The following is a 21,617-nucleotide window of genomic DNA, read 5'->3' on the forward strand; positions in this document are numbered from 1 at the left end:
TAAAAGTTTGCAATTCCAATGTAAACTCAATGGGGAATGTATCAAATAGACAAAACTGACGGTTTTGCAGGTAATTTACTCTCTGGAAAAAGTTTGCAATTCCAATGTAAACTCAATGGGGATTGATCAAATAGACCAATACTGACAGTTTTGCAGGTACTTTACTCTCTGGGAAAAAGTTTGCAATTCCAATGTAAACTCAATGGGGAATGAATCAAATAGACCAAAACTGACAGTTTGTGCAGGTACTTTACTCTCTGGGAAAAAGTTTGCAATTCCAATGTAAACTCAATGGGGAATGATCAAATAGACCAAAACTGACAGTTTTTGCAGGTAATTTACTCTCTGGAAAAAGTTTGCAATTCCAATGTAAACTCAATGGGAATGATCAAATAGACAAAAACTGACAGTTTTGCAGGTACTTTACTCTCTGGGAAAAAGTTTGCAATTCCAATGTAAACTCAATGGGAATGATCAAATAGACCAAAACTGACAGTTTTGCAGGTACTTTACTCTCTGGGAAAAGTTTGCAATTCCAATGTAAACTCAATGGGGAATGATCAAATAGACAAAAACTGACAGTTTTGCAGGTAATTTACTCTCTGGGAAAAAGTTGCAATCCAATGTAAACTCAATGGGGAATGATCAAATAGACAAAAACTGACAGTTTTGCAGTACTTTACTCTCTAGGAAAAAGTTTGCAATTCCAATGTAAACTCAATGGGGAATGATCAAATAGACCAAAACTGACAGTTTTTGCAGGTACTTTACTCTCTGGGAAAAGTTTGCAATTCAATGTAAACTCAATGGGGAATGATCAAATAGACCAAAACTGACAGTTTTGCAGGTACTTTACTCTCTGGGAAAAAGTTTGCAATTCCAATGTAAACTCAATGGGGAATGATCAAATAGACAAAAACTGACATGTTTTTGCAGGTACTTTACTCTCTGGGAAAAAGTTTGCAATTCCAATGTAAACTCAATGGGGAATAATCAAATAGACAAAAACTGACGGTTTTTGCAGGTAATTTACCCTCTGGGAAAAAGTTTGCAATTCCAATGTAAACTCAATGGGGAATGATCAAATAGACCAAAACTGACATTTTTGCAGGTACTTTACTCTCTGGGAAAAAGTTTGCAATTCCAATGTAAACTCAATGGGGAATGATCAAATAGACCAAAACTGACAGTTTTGCAGGTACTTTACTCTCTGGGAAAAAGTTTGCAATTCCAATGTAAACTCAATGGGGAATGATCAAATAGACAAAAACTGAATCAGTTTTGCAAGGTACTTTACTCTCTGGGAAAAGTTCTGCAATTCAATGTAAACTCAATGGGGAATGATCAAATAGACCAAAACTGGACAGTTTTGCAGGTACTTACTCTCTGGGAAAAAGTTTGCAATTCCAATGTAAACTCAATGGGGAATAATCAAATAGACCAAAAACTGACAGTTTTGCAGGTACTTTACTCTCTGGGAAAAAGTTTGCAATTCCAATGTAAACTCAATGGGGAATGATCAAATAGACAAAAACTGACAGTTTTGCAGGTACTTTACTCTCTGGAAAAAGTTTGCAATTCCAATGTAAACTCAATGGGGAATAATCAAATAGGACAAAAACTGACGGTTTTGCAGGTAATTTACTCTCTGGGAAAAAGTTTGCAATTCCAATGTAAACTCAATGGGGAATGATCAAATAGACCAATACTGACAGTTTTGCAGGTACTTTACTCTCTGGGAATAAAGTTTGCAATTCCAATGTAAACTCAATGGGGAATGATCAAATAGACCAAAACTGACAGTTTTGCAGGTACTTTACTCTCTGGGAAAAAGTTTGCAATTCCAATGTAAACTCAATGGGGAATGATCAAATAGACCAAAACTGACAGTTTTGCAGGTAATTTACTCTCTGGGAAAAAGTTTGCAATTCCATGTAAACTCAATGGGGAATGATCAAATAGACCAAACTGACAGTTTTGCAGGTAATTTACTCTCTGGGAAAAAGTTTGCAATTCCAATGTAAACTCAATGGGGAATGATCAAATAGACAAAAACTGACAGTTTTGCAGGTACTTTACTCTCTGGGAAAAGTTTGCAATTCCAATGTAAACTCAATGGGGAATGATCAAATAGACCAAAACTGACAGTTTTGCAGGTACTTTACTCTCTGGGAAAAAGTTTGCAATTCCAATGTAAACTCAATGGGGGAATGAATCAAATAGACCCAAAACTGACAGTTTTGCAGGTACTTTACTCTCTGGGAAAAAGTTTGCAATTCCAATGTAAACTCAATGGGGAATGATCAAATAGACAAAAACTGACAGTTTTGCAGGTAATTTACTCTCTGGGAAAAAGTTTGCAATTCCAATGTAAACTCAATGGGGAATGATCAAAATAGACAAAAACTGACAGTTTTGCAGGTACTTTACTCTCTGGGAAAAAGTTTGCAATTCCAATGTAAACTCAATGGGGAATGATCAAATAGACCAAAACTGACAGTTTTGCAGGTACTTTACTCTCTGGGAAAAAGTTTGCAATTCCAATGTAAACTCAATGGGGAATGATCAAATAGACAAAACTGACAGTTTTGCAGGTACTTTACTCTCTGGGAAAAAGTTTGCAATTCCAATGTAAACTCAATGGGGAATGATCAAATAGACAAAAACTGACAGTTTTGCAGTACTTACTCTCTGGGAAAAAGTTTGCAATTCCAATGTAAACTCAATGGGGAATAATCAAATAGACAAAAACTGACGGTTTTGCAGGTAATTTACCCTCTGGGAAAAAGTTTGCAATTCCAATGTAAACTCAATGGGAATGATCAAATAGACCAATACTGACATTTTTTGCAGGTACTTTACTCTCTGGGAAAAAGTTTGCAATTCCAATGTAAACTCAATGGGGAATGATCCAAATAGACCAAAACTGACAGTTTTTGCAGGTACTTTACTCTCTGGGAAAAAGTTTGCAATTCCAATGTAAACTCATGGGGAATGATCAAATAGACAAAACTGACAGTTTTGCAGGTAATTTACTCTCTGGGAAAAAAGTTTGCAATTCCAATGTAAACTCAATGGGGAATGATCAAATAGACCAAAACTGACAGTTTTGCAGGTAATTTACTCTCTGGGAAAAAGTTTGCAATTCCAATGTAAACAATGGGAATGATCAAATAGACAAAAACTGACGGTTTTGCAGGTACTTTACTCTCTGGGAAAAAGTTTGCAATTCCAATGTAAACTCAATGGGGAATGATCAAATAGACCAAAACTGACAGTTTTGCAGGTATTTACTCTCTGGGAAAAAGTTTGCAATTCCATGTAAACTCAATGGGGAATGATCAAATAGACAAAAACTGACAGTTTTGCAGGTACTTTACTCTCTGGGAAAAAGTTGCAATTCCAATGTAAACTCAATGGGGAATGATCAAATAGACCAAAACTGACAGTTTTGCAGGTACTTTACTCTCTGGGAAAAAGTTTGCAATTCCAATGTAAACTCAATGGGGAATGATCAAATAGACAAAAACTGACAGTTTTGCAGGTAATTTACTCTCTGGGAAAAAGTTTGCAATTCCAATGTAAACTCAATGGGGAATGATCAAATAGACAAAAACTGACAGTTTTGCAGGTACTTTACTCTCTGGGAAAAAGTTTGCAATTCCAATGTAAACTCAATGGGGAATGATCAAATAGACCAAAACTGACAGTTTTGCAGGTACTTTACTCTCTGGGAAAAAGTTTGCAATTCCAATGTAATGCTCAATGGGGAATGATCAAATAGACCAAAACTGACAGTTTTGCAGGTAATTTACTCTCTGGGAAAAAGTTTGCAATTCCAATGTAAACTCAATGGGGAATGATCAAATAGACCAAAACTGACAGTTTTGCAGGTAATTTACTCTCTGGGAAAAAGTTTGCAATTCCAATGTAAACAATGGGGAATGATCAAATAGACAAAAACTGACGGTTTTGCAGGTACTTTACTCTCTGGGAAAAAGTTTGCAATTCCAATGTAAACTCAATGGGGAATGATCAAATAGACCAAAACTGACAGTTTTGCAGGTAATTTACTCTCTGGGAAAAAGTTTGCAATTCCAATGTAAACTCAATGGGGATGATCAAATAGACAAAAACTGACAGTTTTGCAGGTACTTTACTCTCTGGGAAAAAGTTTGCAATTCCAATGTAAACTCAATGGGGAATGATCAAATAGACCAAAACTGACAGTTTTGCAGGTACTTTACTCTCTGGGAAAAAGTTTGCAATTCCAATGTAAACTCAATGGGGAATGATCAAATAGACAAAAACTGACAGTTTTTGCAGGGTAATTTACTCTCTGGGAAAAAGTTTGCAATTCCAATGTAAACTCAATGGGGAATGATCAAATAGACAAAAACTGACAGTTTTGCAGGTACTTTACTCTCTGGGAAAAAGTTTTGCAATTCCAATGTAAACTCAAATGGGGAATGATCAAATAGACAAAAACTGACAGTTTTTGCAGGTACTTTACTCTCTGGGAAAAAGTTTGCAATTCCAATGTAAACTCAATGGGGAATGATCAAATAGACCAAAACTGACAGTTTTGCAGGTACTTTACTCTCTGGGAAAAAGTTTGCAATTCCAATGTAAACTCAATGGGAAATGATCAAATAGGCAAAAACTGACATTTTTGCAGGTACTTTACTCTCTGGGAAAACGTTTGCAATTCCAATGTAAACTCAATGGGAAATGATCAAATAGGCAAAAACTGACATTTTGCAGGTACTTTACTCTCTGGAAAAGTTGGCAATTCCAATGTAAACTCAATGGGAAATGATCAAATAGGCAAAAACTGACATTTTTGCAGGTACTTTGGTGTCTGGGAAAAAGTTTGCAATTCCAATGTAAACTCAATGGGAAATGATCAAATAGGCAAAAACTGACATTTTTGCAGGTACTTTACTCTCTGGGAAAAAGTTTGCAATTCCAATGTAACTCAATGGGAAATGATCAAATAGGCCAAAACTGAAATGTAATTTATGCAGGTACTTTGCTGCTCTGGGAAAAAGTTTGCAATTCAATGTAAACTCAATGGGAAATGATCAAAATAGGTGAAAAACTGACATTTTTGCAGGGTACTTTGCTGTTTGGAAAAAATTTTGCAATTCCAATGTAAACTCAATGGGAAATGATCAAATTAGGCAATGAACATATTTGCAGGTTCAGGTACTTTGGTGTCTGGGAAAAGTTTGGATTCCAATGTAAACTCATTGGGAATGATCAATAGGCCAAAATGACATTTTTGCAGGTACTGTGGTGTTGGGAAAAAGTTTTTTGCAATTCAAATGTAACTCAATGGGAAATGATCAAATAGGCAGAACTGACTTTTTTGCAGGTACTTTGGTTGTCTGGGAAGTATGTTTGGCAATGGTCTTTGGTGGTTGGAAAGTTTGCTTCAATGTGGGGAAATGATCAATAGACCAAAACTGACAGTTTTGCAAGGTAATTTAGCTCTCTGGGAAAAAGTTTGCAATCCAATGTAAACTCAATGGGGAATGATCAAATAGACCAAAACTGACAGTTTTGCAGGTAATTTACTCTCTCGGAAAAGTTTGCAATTCCAATGTAAACTCAATGGGGAATGATCAAATAGACCAAAACTGACAGTTTTGCAGGTACTTTACTCTCTGGGAAAAAGTTTGCAATTCCAATGTAAACTCAATGGGGAATGATCAAATAGACAAAAACTGACGGTTTTGCAGGTAATTTACTCTCTGGGAAAAAGTTTGCAATTCCAATGTAAACTCAATGGGGAATGATCAAATAGACAAAACTGACGGTTTTGCAGGTACTTTACTCTCTGGGAAAAAGTTTGCAATTCCAATGTAAACTCAATGGGGAATGATCAAATAGACAAAAACTGACGGTTTTGCAGGTAATTTACTCTCTGGGAAGAAAGTTTGCAGATTCCAATGTAAACTCAATGGGAATGATCAAATAGACCAAAACTGACAGTTTTGCAGGTAATTTACTCTCTGGGAAAAAGTTTGCAATTCCAATGTAAACTCAATGGGGAATGATCAAATAGACAAAAACTGACAGTTTTGCAGGTACTTTACTCTCTGGGAAAAAGTTTGCAATTCCAATGTAAAGTCAATGGGGAATGATCAAATAGACAAAAACTGACGTTTTGCAGGTAATTTACTCTCTGGGAAAAAGTTTGCAATTCCAATGTAAACTCAATGGGGAATGATCAAATAGACAAAAACTGACAGTTTTGCAGGTACTTTACTCTCTGGGAAAACGTTTGCAATTCCAATGTAAACTCAATGGGAAATGATCAAATATTCAAAACTGACATTTTTGCAGGTACTTTACTCTCTGGAAGAAGTTGGCAATTCCAATGTAAACTCAATGGGAAATGATCAAATAGGCAAAAACTGGACATTTTTGCAGGTACTTTGGTGTCTGGAGAAAAAGTTTGCAATTCCAATGTAAACTCAATGGGAAATGATCAAATAGGCAAAAACTGACATTTTGCAGGTACTTTACTCTCTGGGAAAAAGTTTGCAATTCCAATGTAAACTCAATGGGAAATGATCAAATTAGGGCCAAAACTGACATTTTGCAGGTACTTCACTCTGTGGGAAAAAGTTTGCAATTCCAATGTAAACTCAATGGGAAATGATCAAATAGGTGAAAACTGACATTTTTGCAGGTACTTTGCTTGTTTGGGAAAAAGTTTGCAATTCCAATGTAAACTCAATGGGAAATGATCAAATAGGCAAGAACTGACATTTTTGCAGGTACTTTGGTGTATGGGAAAAAGTTTGCAATTCCAATGTAAACTCAATGGGAAATGATCAAATAGGCCAAACTGACATTTTTGCAGGGTACTTTGGTGTCTGGGAAAAAGTTTGCAATTCAATGTAACTCAATGGGAAATGATCAAATAGGCCAAAACTGACATTTTTGCAGGTACTTGGTGTCTGGAAAAGTTGCAATTCCAATGTAAACTCAATGGGAAATGATCAAATAGGCCAAAACTGACATTTTTGCAGGTACTTTGGTGTCTGGGAAAAAAGTTTGCAATTCCAATGTAAACTCAATGGGAAATGATCAAATAGGCCAAAACTGACATTTTTGCAGGTACTTTGGTGTCTGGGAAAAAGTTTGCAATTCCAATTGTAAACTCAATGGGAAATGATCAAATAGGCCAAAACTGACATTTTTGCAGGTACTTTGACTCTCTGGGAAAAAGTTTGCAATTCCAATGTAAACTGAATGGGAAATGATCAAATAGGCGAAAACTGACATTTTTGCAGGTACTTTGGTGTCTGGGAAAAAGTTTGCAATTCCATGTAAACTCAATGGGAAATGATCAAATAGGCCAAAACTGACATTTTTTGCAGGTACTTTGGTGTCTGGGGAAAAAGTTTGCAATTCCAATGTAAACTCAATGGGAAATGATCAAATAGGCAAAAACTGACATTTTTGCAGGTACTTTGGTGTCTGGGAAAAAGTTTGCAATTCCAATGTAAACTCAATGGGAAATGATCAAATAGGCCAAAACTGACATTTTTGCAGGTACTTTGTGTCTGGGAAAAAGTTTGCAATTCCAATGTAAACTCAATGGGAAATGATCAAATAGGCAAAAACTGACATTTTTGCAGGTACTTTCTCTCTGGGAAAAAGTTTGCAATTCCAATGTAAACTCAATGGGAAATGATCAAATAGGCCAAAACTGACATTTTTGCAGGTACTTTGGGTGTCTGGGAAAAACTTTGCAATTCCAATGTAAACTCAATGGGAAATGATCAAATAAGCCAAAAACTGACATTTTTGCAGGTACTTTACTCTCTGGGAAAAAGTTGCAATTCCAATGTAAACTCAATGGGAAATGATCAAATAGGCCAAAACTGACATTTTTGCAGGTACTTTGGTGTCTGGGAAAAACTTTGCAATTCCAATGTAAACTTAATGGGAAATGATCAAATAGGCCAAAACTGACATTTTTGCAGGTACTTTACTCTCTGGGAAAAGTTTGCAATTCCAATGTAAACTCAATGGGAAATGATCAAATAGGCGAAAACTGACATTTTTGCAGTACTTTACTCTCTGGGAAAAAGTTTGCATTCCAATGTAAACGTCAATGGGGAAATGATCAAATAGGCAAAAACTGACATTTTTTGCAGGTACTTTACTCTCTGGAAAAAGTTTGCAATTCCAATGTAAACAATGGAAATGATCAAATAGGCGAAAACTGACATTTTTGCAGGTACTTTACTCTCTGGGGAAAAAGTTTGCAATTCCAATGTAAACTCAATGGGAAATGATCAAATAGGCAAAAACTGACATTTTTGCAGGTACTTTGCTGTCTGGGAAAAAGTTTGCAATTCCAATGTAAACCTTAATGGGAAATGATCAAATAGGCGAAAACTGACATTTTTGCAGGTACTTTACTCTCTGGGAAAAAGTTTGCAATTCCAATGTAAACTCAATGGAAATGATCAAATAGGCAAAAACTGACATTTTTGCAGGTACTTTACTCTCTGGGAAAAAGTTTGCAATTCCAATGTAAACTCAATGGGAAATGATCAAATAGGCCAAAACTGACATTTTTGCAGGTACTTTACTCTCTGGGAAAAAGTTTGCAATTCCAATGTAAACTCAATGGGGAATGATCAAATAGGCGAAAACTGACAGTTTTGCAGGTACTTTACTCTCTGGGAAAAAAGTTTGCAATTCCAATGTAAACTCAATGGGGAATGATCAAATAGACAAAAACTGACAGTTTTGCAGGTAATTTACTCTCTGGGAAAAAGTTTGCAATTCCAATGTAAACTCAATGGGGGAATGATCAAATAGAGAAAAACTGACAGTTTTGCAGGTACTTTACTCTCTGGAAAAAGTTTGCAATTCCAATGTAAACTCAATGGGGAATGATCAAATAGACAAAAAACTGACAGTTTTGCAGGTACTTTACTCTCTGGGAAAAAGTTTGCAATTCCAATGTAAACTCAATGGGGAATGATCAAATAGACCAAAACTGACAGTTTTGCAGGTACTTTACTCTCTGGGAAAAAGTTTGCAATTCCAATGTAAACTCAATGGGAAATGATCAAATAGGCAAAACTGACATTTTTGCAGGTACTTTACTCTCTGGAAAACGTTTGCAATTCCAATGTAAACTCAATGGGAAATGATCAAATAGGCAAAAACTGACATTTTTGCAGGTACTTTACTCTCTGGGAAAAAGTTGGCAATTCCAATGTAAACTCAATGGGAAATGATCAAATAGGCAAAAACTGACATTTTTGCAGGTACTTTGGTTGTCTGGGAAAAAGTTTGCAATTCCAATGTAAACTCAATGGGAAATTGATCAAATAGGCAAAAACTGACATTTTTGCAGGTACTTTACTCTCTGGGAAAAAGTTTGCAATTCCAATGTAAACTCAATGGGAAATGATCAAATAGGCCAAAACTGACATTTTTGCAGGTACTTTACTCTCTGGGAAAAAGTTTGCAATTCCAATGTAAACTCAATGGGAAATGATCAAATAGGTCAAAACTGACATTTTTGCAGGTAGTTTGCTGTTTGGGAAAAAGTTTGCAATTCCAATGTAAACTCAATGGGAAATGATCAAATAGGCAAGAACTGACATTTTTGCAGGTACTTTGGTGTCTGGAAAAAGTTTGCAATTCAATGTAAACTCAATGGGAAATGATCAAATAGGCCAAAACTGACATTTTTGCAGGTACTTTGGTGTCTGGGAAAAAGTTTGCAATTCAAATGTAAACTCAATGGGAAATGATCAAATAGGCCAAAACTGACATTTTTGCAGGTACTTTGGTGTCTGGGAAAAAGTTTGCAATTCCAATGTAAACTCAATGGGAAATGATCAAATAGGCCAAAACTGACATTTTTGCAGGTACTTTGGTGTCTGGGAAAAGTTTGCAATTCCAATGTAAACTCAATGGGAAATGATCAAATAGGCCAAAACTGACATTTTTGCAGGTACTTGGTGTCTGGAAAAAGTTTGCAATTCCAATGTAAACTCAATGGGAAATGATCAAATAGGCAAAAACTGACATTTTTGCAGGTACTTTACTCTCTGGGAAAAAGTTTGCAATTCCAATGTAAACTGAATGGGAAATGATCAAATAGGCGAAAACTGACATTTTTGCAGGTACTTGGTGTCTGGGAAAAAGTTTGCAATTCCAATGTAAACTCAATGGGAAATGATCAAATAGGCCAAAACTGACATTTTGCAGGTACTTTGGTCGTCTGGGGAAAAAGTTTGCAATTCAAATGTAAACTCAATGGGAAATGATCAATAGGCCAAAACTGACATTTTTGCAGGTACTTTGGTGTCTGGGAAAAAGTTTGCAATTCCAATGTAAACTCAATGGGAAATGATCAAATAGGCCAAAACTGACATTTTTGCAGGTACTTTGGTGTCTGGGAAAAAGTTTGCAATTCCAATGTAAACTCAATGGGAAATGATCAAATAGGCCAAAACTGACATTTTTGCAGGTACTTTGGTGTCTGGGAAAAAGTTTGCAATTCCAATGTAAACTCAATGGGAAATGATCAAATAGGCGAAAACTGACATTTTTGCAGGTACTTTACTCCTGGGAAAAAGTTTGCAATTCCAATGTAAACTCAATGGGAAATGATCAAATAGGCCAAAACTGACATTTCTGCAGGTACTTTGGTGTCTGGGAAAAAGGTTTGCAATTCCAATGTAAACTCAATGGGAAATGATCAAATAGGCAAAACTGACATTTTTGCAGGTACTTTGGTGTCTGGGAAAAAGTTTGCAATTCCAATGTAAACTCAATGGGAAATGATCAAATAGGCCAAAACAGACATTTTTGCAGGTACTTTACTCTCTGGGAAAAAGTTTGCAATTCCAATGTAAACTCAATGGGAAATGATCAAATAGGCCAAAACTGACATTTTTGCAGGTACTTTGGTGTCTGGGAAAAAGTTTGCAATTCCAATGTAAACTCAATGGGAAATGATCAAATAGGCCAAAACTGACATTTTTGCAGGTACTTTGGTGTCTGGGAAAAAGTTTGCAATTCAATGTAAACTCAATGGGAAATGATCAAATAGGCCAAAACTGACATTTTTGCAGGTACTTTGGTGTCTGGGAAAAAGTTTGCAATTCCAATGTAAACTCAATGGGAAATGATCAAATAGGCCAAAACTGACATTTTTGCAGGTACTTTGGTGTCTGGGAAAAAGTTTGCAATTCCAATGTAAACTCAATGGGAAATGATCAAATAGGCCAAAACTGACATTTTTGCAGGTACTTTGGTGTCTGGGAAAAGTTTGCAATTCCAATGTAAACTCAATGGGAAATGATCAAATAGGCGAAAACTGACATTTTTGCAGGTACTTTACTCTCTGGGAAAAAGTTTGCAATTCCAATGTAAACTCAATGGAAATGATCAAATAGGCCAAAACTGACATTTTTGCAGGTACTTTATTCTCTGGGAAAAAGTTTGCAATTCCAATGTAAACTCAATGGGAAATGATCAAATAGGCCAAAACTGACATTTTTGCAGGTACTTTGGTGTCTGGGAAAATGTTTGCAATTCCAATGTAAACTCAATGGAAATGATCAAATAGGCAAAAACTGACATTTTTGCAGGTACTTTGGTGTCTGGGAAAAAGTTTGCAATTCCAATGTAAACTCAATGGGAAATGATCAAATAGGCCAAAACTGACATTTTTGCAGGTACTTTGGTGTCTGGGAAAAAGTTTGCAATTCCAATGTAAACTCAATGGGAAATGATCAAATAGGCAAAAACTGACATTTTTGCAGGTACTTTACTCTCTGGGAAAAAGTTTGCAATTCCAATGTAAACTCAATGGGAAATGATCAAATAGGCCAAAACTGACATTTTTGCAGGTACTTGGTGTCTGGGAAAAACTTTTGCAATTCCAATGTAAACTCAATGGGAAATGATCAAATAAGCCAAAACTGACATTTTTGCAGGTACTTTACTCTCTGGGAAAAAGTTTGCAATTCCAATGTAAACTCAATGGAAATGATCAAATAGGCCAAAACTGACATTTTTGCAGGTACTTTGGTGTCTGGGAAAAACTTTGCAATTCCAATGTAAACTTAATGGGAAATGATCAAATAGGCCAAAACTGACATTTTTGCAGGTACTTTACTCTCTGGGAAAAAGTTTGCAATTCCAATGTAAACTCAATGGGAAATGATCAAATAGGCGAAAACTGACATTTTTGCAGGTACTTTACTCTCTGGGAAAAAGTTTGCAATTCCAATGTAAACTCAATGGGAAATGATCAAATAGGCAAAAACTGACATTTTTGCAGGTACTTTGCTGTCTGGGAAAAAGTTTGCAATTCCATGTAAACTTAATGGGAAATGATCAAATAGGCGAAAACTGACATTTTTTGCAGGTACTTTACTCTCTGGGAAAAGTTTGCAATTCCAATGTAAACAATGGGAAATGATCAAATAGGCGAAAACTGACATTTTTGCAGGTACTTTACTCTCTGGGAAAAAGTTTGCAATTCCAATGTAACTCAATGGGAAATGATCAAATAGGCAAAAACTGACATTTTTGCAGGTACTTTGCTGTCTGGGAAAAAGGTTTGCAATTCCAATGTAAACTTAATGGGAAATGATCAAATAGGCGAAAACTGACATTTTTGCAGGTACTTTACTCTCTGGGAAAAAGTTTGCAATTCCAATGTAAACTCAATGGAAATGATCAAATAGGCAAAAACTGACATTTTTGCAGGTACTTTACTCTCTGGGAAAAAGTTTGCAATTCCAATGTAAACTCAATGGGAAATGATCAAATAGGCCAAAACTGACATTTTGCAGGTACTTTACTCTCTGGGAAAAAGTTTGCAATTCCAATGTAAACTCAATGGGGAATGATCAAATAGGCGAAAACTGACAGTTTTGCAGGTACTTTACTCTCTGGGAAAAAGTTTGCAATTCCAATGTAAACTCAATGGGGAATGATCAAATAGACAAAAACTGACAGTTTTGCAGGTAATTTACTCTCTGGGAAAAAGTTTGCAATTCCAATGTAAACTCAATGGGGAATGATCAAATAGAGAAAAACTGACAGTTTTGCAGGTACTTTACTCTCTGGGAAAAAGTTTGCAATTCCAATGTAAACTCAATGGGGAATGATCAAATAGACAAAAACTGACAGTTTTGCAGGTACTTTACTCTCTGGGGAAAAAGTTTGCAATTCCAATGTAAACTCAATGGGGAATGATCAAATAGACCAAAACTGACAGGTTTGCAGGTACTTTACTCTCTGGGAAAAAGTTTGCAATTCCAATGTAAACTCAATGGGAAATGATCAAATAGGCAAAAACTGACATTTTTGCAGGTACTTTACTCTCTGGGAAAACGTTTGCAATTCCAATGTAAACTCAATGGGAAATGATCAAAATAGGCAAAAACTGACATTTTTGCAGGTACTTTACTCTCTGGGAAAAAGTTGGCAATTCCAATGTAAACTCAATGGGAAATGATCAAATAGGCAAAAACTGACATTTTTGCAGGTACTTTGGTGTCTGGGAAAAAGTTTGCAATTCCAATGTAAACTCAATGGGAAATGATCAAATAGGCAAAAACTGACATTTTTGCAGGTACTTTACTCTCTGGGAAAAAGTTTGCAATTCCAATGTAAACTCAATGGGAAATGATCAAATAGGCCAAAACTGACATTTTTGCAGGTACTTTACTCTCTGGGAAAAAGTTTGCAATTCCAATGTAAACTCAATGGGAAATGATCAAATAGGCAAAAACTGACATTTTTGCAGGTACTTTGGTGTCTGGGAAAAAGTTTGCAATTCCAATGTAAACTTAATGGGGAAATGATCAAATAGGCGAAAACTGAACATTTTTGCAGGTACTTTACTCTCTGGGAAAAGTTTGCAATTCCAATGTAAACAATGGGAAATGATCAAATAGGCGAAAACTGACATTTTTGCAGGTACTTTACTCTCTGGGAAAAGTTTGCAATTCCAATGTAAACTCAATGGGAAATGATCAAATAGGCAAAAACTGACATTTTTGCAGGTACTTTGCTGTCTGGGAAAAAGTTTGCAATTCCAATGTAAACTTAATGGGAAATGATCAAATAGGCGAAAACTGACATTTTTGCAGGTACTTTACTCTCTGGGAAAAAGTTTGCAATTCCAATGTAAACTCAATGAAAATGATCAAATAGGCAAAAACTGACATTTTTGCAGGTACTTTACTCTCTGGGAAAAAGTTTGCAATTCCAATGTAAACTCAATGGGAAATGATCAAATAGGCCAAAACTGACATTTTTGCAGGTACTTTACTCTCTGGGAAAAAGTTTGCAATTCCAATGTAAACTCAATGGGGAATGATCAAATAGGGCGAAAACTGACAGTTTTGCAGGTACTTTACTCTCTGGGAAAAAGTTTTGCAATTCCAATGTAAACTCAATGGGGAATGATCAAATAGACAAAAACTGACAGTTTTGCAGGTAATTTACTCTCTGGGAAAAAGTTTGCAATTCCAATGTAAACTCAATGGGAATGATCAAATAGACAAAAACTGACAGTTTTGCAGGTACTTTACTCTCTGGGAAAAAGTTTGCAATTCCAATGTAAACTCAATGGTGAATGATCAAATAGACAAAAACTGACAGTTTGCAGGTACTTTACTCTCTGGGAAAAAGTTTGCAATTCCAATGTAAACTCAATGGGGAATGATCAAATAGACGAAAACTGACAGTTTTGCAGGTACTTTACTCTCTGGAAAAAGTTTGCAATTCCAATGTAAACTCAATGGGGAATGATCAAATAGACCAAAACTGACAGTTTTGCAGGTACTTTACTCTCTGGGAAAAAGTTTGCAATTCCAATGTAAACTCAATGGAAATGATCAAATAGGCAAAAACTGACATTTTTGCAGGTACTTTACTCTCTGGGAAAACGTTTGCATTCCAATGTAAACTCAATGGGAATGATCAAATAGGCAAAAACTGACATTTTGCAGGTACTTTACTCTCTGGGAAAAGTTGGCAATTCCAATGTAAACTCAATGGGAAATGATCAAATAGGCAAAAACTGACATTTTTGCAGGTACTTTGGTGTCTGGGAAAAAGTTTGCAATTCCAATGTAAACTCAATGGGGAATGATCAAATAGGCGAAAACTGACAGTTTTGCAGGTACTTTACTCTCTGGGAAAAAGTTTGCAATTCCAATGTAAACTCAATGGGGAATGATCAAATAGACAAAAACTGACAGTTTTGCAGGTAATTTACTCTCTGGGAAAAAGTTTGCAATTCCAATGTAAACTCAATGGGGGAATGATCAAATAGAGAAAAACTGACAGTTTTGCAGGTACTTTACTCTCTGGGAAAAAAGTTTTGCAATTCCAATGTAAACTCATGGGGAAGTGATCAAATAGACAAAAACTGACAGTTTTGCAGGTACTTTACTCTCTGGGAAAAAGTTTGCAATTCCAATGTAAACTCAATGGGGAATGATCAAATAGACCAAAACTGACAGTTTTGCAGGTACTTTACTCTCTGGGAAAAAGTTTGCAATTCCAATGTAAACTCAATGGGAAATGATCAAATAGGCAAAAACTGACATTTTTGCAGGTACTTTACTCTCTGGGAAAACGTTTGCAATTCCAATGTAAACTCAATGGGAAATGATCAAATAGGCAAAAACTGACATTTTTGCAAGGTACTTTACTCTCTGGGAAAAAGTTGGCAATTCCAATGTAAACTCAATGGGAAATGATCAAATAGGCAAAAACTGACATTTTTGCAGGTACTTTGGTGTCTGGGAAAAAGTTTGCAATTCCAATGTAAACTCAATGGGAAATGATCAAATAGGCAAAAACTGACATTTTTGCAGGTACTTTACTCTCTGGGAAAAAGTTTGCAATTCCAATGTAAACTCAATGGGAAATGATCAAATAGGCCAAAACTGACATTTTTGCAGGTACTTTACTCTCTGGGAAAAGTTTGCAATTCCAATGTAAACTCAATGGGAAATGATCAAATAGGCAAAAACTGACATTTTTGCAGGTACTTTGGTGTCTGGGAAAAAGTTTGCAATTCCAATGTAAACTTAATGGGAAATGATCAAATAGGCGAAAACTGACATTTTTGCAGGTACTTTACTCTCTGGGAAAAAGTTTGCAATTCCAATGTAAACAATGGGAAATGATCAAATAGGCGAAAACTGACATTTTTGCAGGTACCTTTACTCTCTGGGAAAAAGTTTGCAATTCCAATGGTAAACTCAATGGGAAATGATCAAATAGGCAAAAACTGACATTTTTGCAGGTACTTTGCTGTCTGGGAAAAAGTTTGCAATTTCCAATGTAAACTTAATGGGAATGATCAAATAGGCGAAAATGACATTTTTGCATGTACTTTACTCTCTGGGAAAAAGTTTGCAATTCCAATGTAAACTCAATGGAAATGATCAAATAGGCAAAAACTGACATTTTTGCAGGTACTTTACTCTCTGGGAAAAGTTTGCAATTCCAATGTAAACTCAATGGGAAATGATCAAATAGGCCAAAACTGACATTTTTGCAGGTACATTACTCTCTGGGAAAAAGTTTGCAATTCCAATGTAAACTCAATGGGGAATGATCAAATAGGCGAAAACTGACAGTTTTGCAGGTACTTTACTCTCTGGGAAAAAGTTTGCAATTCCAATGTAAACTCAATGGGGAATGATCAAATAGACAAAAACTGACAGTTTTGCAGGTAATTTACTCTCTGGGAAAAAGTTTGCAATTCCAATGTAAACTCAATGGGGGAATGATCAAATAGACAAAAACTGACAGTTTTTGCAGGTACTTTACTCTCTGGGAAAAAGTTTGCAATTCCAATGTAAACTCAATGGGGAATGATCAAATAGACAAAAACTGACAGTTTTGCAGGTACTTTACTCTCTGGGAAAAAGTTTGCAATTCCAATGTAAACTCAATGGGGAATGATCAAATAGACGAAAACTGACAGTTTTGCAGGTACTTTACTCTCTGGAAAAAAGTTTGCAATTCCAATGTAAACTCAATGGGGATGATCAAATAGACCAAAACTGACAGTTTTGCAGGTACTTTACTCTCTGGGAAAAAGTTTGCAATTCCAATGTAAACTCAATGGGAAATGATCAAATAGGCAAAAACTGACATTTTTGGCAGGTACTTTACTCTCTGGGAAAACGTTTGCAATTCCAATGTAAACTCAATGGGAAATGATCAAATAGGCAAAAACTGACATTTTTGCAGGTACTTTACTCTCTGGGAAAAGTTGCAAATTCCAATGTAAACTCAATGGGAAATGATCAAATAGGCAAAAACTGACATTTTTGCAGGTACTTTGGTGTCTGGGAAAAAGTTTGCAATTCCAATGTAAACTCAATGGGGAAATGATCAAATAGGCAAAAACTGACATTTTTGCAGGTACTTTACTCTCTGGGAAAAAGTTTGCAATTCCAATGTAAACTCAATGGGAAATGATCAAATAGGCCAAAACTGACATTTTTGCAGGTACTTTACTCTCTGGGAAAAAGTTTGCAATTCCAATGTAACTCAATGGGAAATGATCAAATAGGCAAAAACTGACATTTTTTGCAGGTACTTTGGTGTCTGGGAAAAGTTTGCAATTCCAATGTAAACTTAATGGGAAATGATCAAATAGGCGAAAACTGACATTTTTGCAGGTACTTTACTCTCTGGAAAAAGTTTGCAATTCCAATGTAAACAATGGGAAATGATCAAATAGGCGAAAACTGACATTTTTGCAGGTACTTTACTCTCTGGGAAAAAGTTTGCAATTCCAATGTAAACTCAATGGGAAATGATCAAATAGGCAAAAACTGACATTTTTGCAGGTACTTTGCTGTCTGGGAAAAAGTTTGCAATTCCAATGTAAACTTAATGGGAAATGATCAAATAGGCGAAAACTGACATTTTTGCAGGTACTTTACTCTCTGGGAAAAAGTTTGCAATTCCAATGTAAACTCAATGGAAATGATCAAATAGGCAAAAACTGACATTTTTGCAGGTACTTTACTCTCTGGGAAAAAGTTTGCAATTCCAATGTAAACTCAATGGGAAATGATCAAATAGGCCAAAACTGACATTTTTGCAGGTACTTTACTCTCTGGGAAAAAGTTGCAATTCCAATGTAAACTCAATGGGAATGATCAAATAGGCGAAAACTGACAGTTTTGCAGGTACTTTACTCTCTGGGAAAAAAGTTTGCAATTCCAATGTAAACTCAATGGGGGAATGATCAAATAGACAAAAACTGACAGTTTTGCAGGTAATTTACTCTCTGGGAAAAGTTTGCAATTCCAATGTAAAACTCAATGGGGAATGATCAAATAGACAAAAAACTGACAGTTTTGCAGGTACTTTACTCTCTGGAAAAAGTTTGCAATTCCAATGTAAACTCAATGGGGAATGATCAAATAGACAAAACTGACAGTTTTGCAGGTACTTTACTCTCTGGGAAAAAGTTTGCAATTCCAATGTAAACTCAATGGGGAATGATCAAATAGGCGAAACTGACAGTTTTGCAGGTACTTTACTCTCTGGGAAAAAGTTTGCAATTCCAATGTAAACTCAATGGGGAATGATCAAATAGACAAAAACTGACAGTTTTGCAGGTAATTTACTCTCTGGGAAAAAGTTTGCAATTCCAATGTAAACTCAATGGGGAATGATCAAATAGACAAAAACTGACAGTTTTGCAGGTACTTTACTCTCTGGGAAAAAGTTTGCAATTCCAATGTAAACTCAATGGGGAATGATCAAATAGACAAAACTGACAGTTTTGCAGGGTACTTTACTCTCTGGGAAAAAGTTTGCAATTCCAATGTAAACTCAATGGGGGAATGATCAAATAGACGAAAACTGACAGTTTTGCAGGTACTTTACTCTCTGGGAAAAAAGTTTGCAATTCCAATGTAAACTCAATGGGGAATGATCAAATAGACAAAAACTGACAGTTTTGCAGTACTTTACTCTCTGGGAAAAAGTTTGCAATTCCAATGTAAACTCAATGGGAAATGATCAAATAGGCAAAAACTGACATTTTTGGCAGGTACTTTACTCTCTGGGAAAACGTTTGCAATTCCAATGTAAACTCAATGGGAAATGATCAAATAGGCAAAAACTGACATTTTTGCAGGTACTTTACTCTCTGGGAAAAAGTTGGCAATTCCAATGTAAACTCAATGGGAAATGATCAAATAGGCAAAAACTGACATTTTTGCAGGTACTTTGGTGTCTGGGAAAAAGTTTGCAATTCCAATGTAAACTCAATGGGAAATGATCAAATAGGCAAAAACTGACATTTTTGCAGGTACTTTACTCTCTGGGAAAAAGTTTGCAATTCCAATGTAAACTCAATGGGAAATGATCAATAGGCCAAAAACTGACATTTTTGCAGGTACTTTACTCTCTGGGGAAAAAGTTGCAATTCCAATGTAAACTCAAGGGAAATGATCAAATAGGCAAAAACTGACATTTTTGCAGGTACTTTGGTGTCTGGGAAAAAGTTTGCAATTCCAATGTAAACTTAATTGGGAAATGATCAAATAGGCGAAAACTGACATTTTTGCAGGTACTTACTCTCTGGGAAAAAGTTTGCAATTCCAATGTAAACAATGGGAAATGATCAAATAGGCGAAAACTGACATTTTTGCAGGTACTTTACTCTCTGGGAAAAAGTTTGCAATTCCAATGGTAAACTCAATGGGAAATGATCAAATAGGCAAAAACTGACATTTTTGCAGGTACTTTGCTGTCTGGGAAAAAGTTTGCAATTCCAATGTAAACTTAATGGGAAATGATCAAATAGGCGAAAACTGACATTTTTGCAGGTACTTTACTCTCTGGAAAAAGTTTGCAATTCCAATGTAAACTCAATGGAAATGATCAAATAGGCAAAAACTGACATTTTTGCAGGTACTTTACTCTCTGGGAAAAGTTTGCAATTCCAATGTAAACTCAATGGGAAATGATCAAATAGGCCAAAACTGACATTTTTGCAGGTACTTTACTCTCTGGGAAAAAGTTTGCAATTCCAATGTAAACTCAATGGGGAATGATCAAATAGGCGAAAACTGACAGTTTTGCAGGTACTTTACTCTCTGGGAAAAAGTTTGCAATTCCAATGTAAACTCAATGGGGAATGATCAAATAGACAAAAACTGACAGTTTTGCAGGTAATTTACTCTCTGGGAAAAAGTTTGCAATTCCAATGTAAACTCAATGGGGAATGATCAAATAGACAAAAACTGACAGTTTTGCAGGTACTTTACTCTCTGGGAAAAAGTTTGCAATTCCAATGTAAACTCAATGGGGAATGATCAAATAGACAAAAACTGACAGTTTTGCAGGTACTTTACTCTCTGGGAAAAAGTTTGCAATTCCAATGTAAACTCAATGGGGAATGATCAAATAGACGAAAACTGACAGTTTTGCAGGTACTTTACTCTCTGGGAAAAAGTTTGCAATTCCAATGTAAACTCAATGGGAAATGATCAAATAGGCAAAAACTGACATTTTTGCAGTACTCTCTGGGAAAACGTTTGCAATTCCAATGTAAACTCAATGGGAAATGATCAAATAGGCAAAAACTGACATTTTTGCAGGTACTTTACTCTCTGGGAAAAAGTTGGCAATTCCAATGTAAACTCAATGGGAAATGATCAAATAGGCCAAAACTGACATTTTTGCAGGTACTTTGGTGTCTGGGAAAAAGTTTGCAATTCCAATGTAAACTCAATGGGAAATGATCAAATAGGCAAAAACTGACATTTTTGCAGGTACTTTACTCTCTGGGAAAAAGTTTGCAATTCCAATGTAAACTCAATGGGAAATGATCAAATAGGCCAAAACTGACATTTTTGCAGGTACTTTACTCTCTGGAAAAAGTTTGCCATTCAATGTAAACTCAATGGGAAATGATCAAATAGGTGAAAACTGACATTTTTGCAGGTACTTTGCTGTTTGGAAAAAGTTGCAATTCCAATGTAAACTCAATGGGAAATGATCAAATAGGCAAGAACTGACATTTTTGCAGGTACTTTGGTGTCTGGGAAAAAGTTTGCAATTCCAATGTAAACTCAATGGGAAATGATCAAATAGGCCAAAACTGACATTTTTGCAGGTACTTTGGTGTCTGGGAAAAAGTTTGCAATTCAAATGTAAACTCAATGGGAAATGATCAAATAGGCCAAAACTGACATTTTTGCAGGTACTTTGGTGTCTGGGAAAAAGTTTGCAATTCCAATGTAAACTCAATGGGAAATGATCAAATAGGCCAAAACTGACATTTTTGCAGGTACTTTGGTGTCTGGGAAAAAGTTTGCAATTCCAATGTAAACTCAATGGGAAATGATCAAATAGGCCAAAACTGACATTTTTGCAGGTACTTTGGTGTCTGGGAAAAAGTTTGCAATTCCAATGTAAACTCAATGGGAAATGATCAAATAGGCAAAAACTGACATTTTTGCAGGTACTTTACTCTCTGGGAAAAAGTTTGCAATTCCAATGTAAACTGAATGGGAAATGATCAAATAGGCGAAAACTGACATTTTTGC

The sequence above is a fragment of the Anolis sagrei genome, chromosome 12 (assembly GCF_037176765.1).
Source record: "Anolis sagrei isolate rAnoSag1 chromosome 12, rAnoSag1.mat, whole genome shotgun sequence".
Lineage (NCBI taxonomy): Eukaryota > Metazoa > Chordata > Lepidosauria > Squamata > Dactyloidae > Anolis > Anolis sagrei.